The 1,628-nt window shown below is 36.7% G+C and overlaps 1 pseudogene; it reads left to right on the top strand.

Moving 5' to 3' along the window:
- The first annotated feature begins 746 nt into the window (after positions 1-746).
- Positions 747-927, top strand: LOC120534804 (annotated as a pseudogene).
- Positions 928-1,628: the final 701 nt, after the last annotated feature.

Raw genomic sequence — 1,628 nt, 5'->3', positions numbered from 1 at the left:
TTGCGTGGTATAAAGAAAGTTATTGAGCTGAGTGGGTTGGTGCTAATAAGTTTAGTATGAGATGGTTGAAGGGGAGAAAGCTGGGCTGAACTGGGATCCTTACAGTTGTTTTAAGAATATTAGAGCAAAATAAAAGAGATGGTTTTGCAAGCTATCCTTTATGTATATTTCAGTAATTGAATTAAAATTGTTTACATAAGCAATAAAAAACACTAACTGAAACAAGTTTGATGCGATTATTATTACAGACAAAAGCTACATTAGTTCATTCAACAAGATTAACATTGGTGTAACATACAAAACATTTACTAGTTCATATAACATGGCTGAATTTTGTTGTGCCAAAGTGTTTAATCAATTTAAATGAATTTAATTAGACTAACTTGGTACAAATATGTTAATTTAATAAAAGCCAAATTAATTGAATGTAAATGTTAATATTATGTTACACTTACAAACATGGGTGGTGTTGAAACAACACTATCAAGATGAATTGATATACTGTAACATGATTTGTTTAGATGGAATATAAGTGGCAAGATAAAATTACATTCATCCAATGAATTATTTTTTTGAGTGTGCGGCCAAAGAACGTTGGAAAGAATGTATTATATAATTTTTCGTTTCATGTCTCTTATCTAACTTGTTGGAAATTTGTATACAGTTTTCTACTTTAGGATTTGATTAGTTGATTGTATGTTATGTTTACCTGTTTGCTGTTCACGTTTTGTACAACCTTTTAATAAAAACCTTATCTGTTAAAAAAAAAAAAAATCTGTTTTTATCAGTTTAATATCTGATACGTCTCCTATCTGGGGACCATATATTACATTGATTTTTTGAACAGGGAGATGGAATAGGGGCTTGCTCCGTCCACTCCACGCATCGACCTGGTATTGCAGTACTTCTAGGAGCGGTGTGCTTTCTCCTTTATTGGTATAAAAACAGACAAGCATCCTTGGCTGGGGTTTGGTTACTATGAGAGAAGGGAAAGAAACTTCATCCAGAGCAGGATTGATTCAATCAATCAATCAATAATCAATAAATAAATAGATGTTCCTTCAAACCTGTGTGCCTGTACGCCACTATTGCTTGTAGTACTTCCTGCATTCCAACAGATGTCATGCAAGGCTTTGAATTAGAAAGCTGCTGTTGTGGGGTGAGTGCAGTGCTGCTAGACGACCAAGCCTGTACCGCAAGAAGCCTTTGTGGTACTGCTTCTCGGCCTTTTGGCTAAGATCAAGTGTGCATCTTAGTCTTAAGTGTCTCACGACCATGCTCCGAGACGGATGGCTCCCCAGCCTATTATGGTGGTAACAGTGGGAGGTCGAGATTTTAGTTACAGGGCCCCTAAACTGTGGAATGGTCTGCTTGCTACTATATAAGATGCCCCTTCGGTCTCAGCTTTTAAATCCCAGCTGAAGACTCACTACTTCAGTTTAGCATACCCTGACTAGAGCTGCTGATTAACTGTACAAACGGCATCTTTGTTGTCAGTCATTAGCACTAAAACATAAGTAACATGATAGTTATAATTTGTTACTAACCCTCACCTATTCTGTTTCTCTTCTCGGTACTCAAATGTGGCACTTAGTGCTACGGCCCACCGGCAAGTTGTTTTGCCTGCC

The sequence above is a fragment of the Polypterus senegalus genome, chromosome 8 (assembly GCF_016835505.1).
Source record: "Polypterus senegalus isolate Bchr_013 chromosome 8, ASM1683550v1, whole genome shotgun sequence".
In the NCBI taxonomy this organism is placed as follows: Eukaryota; Metazoa; Chordata; class Cladistia; order Polypteriformes; family Polypteridae; genus Polypterus; species Polypterus senegalus.
Note: the sequence above shows the minus strand (reverse complement) of the source record. Positions and strands in the feature narration are given on the sequence as shown.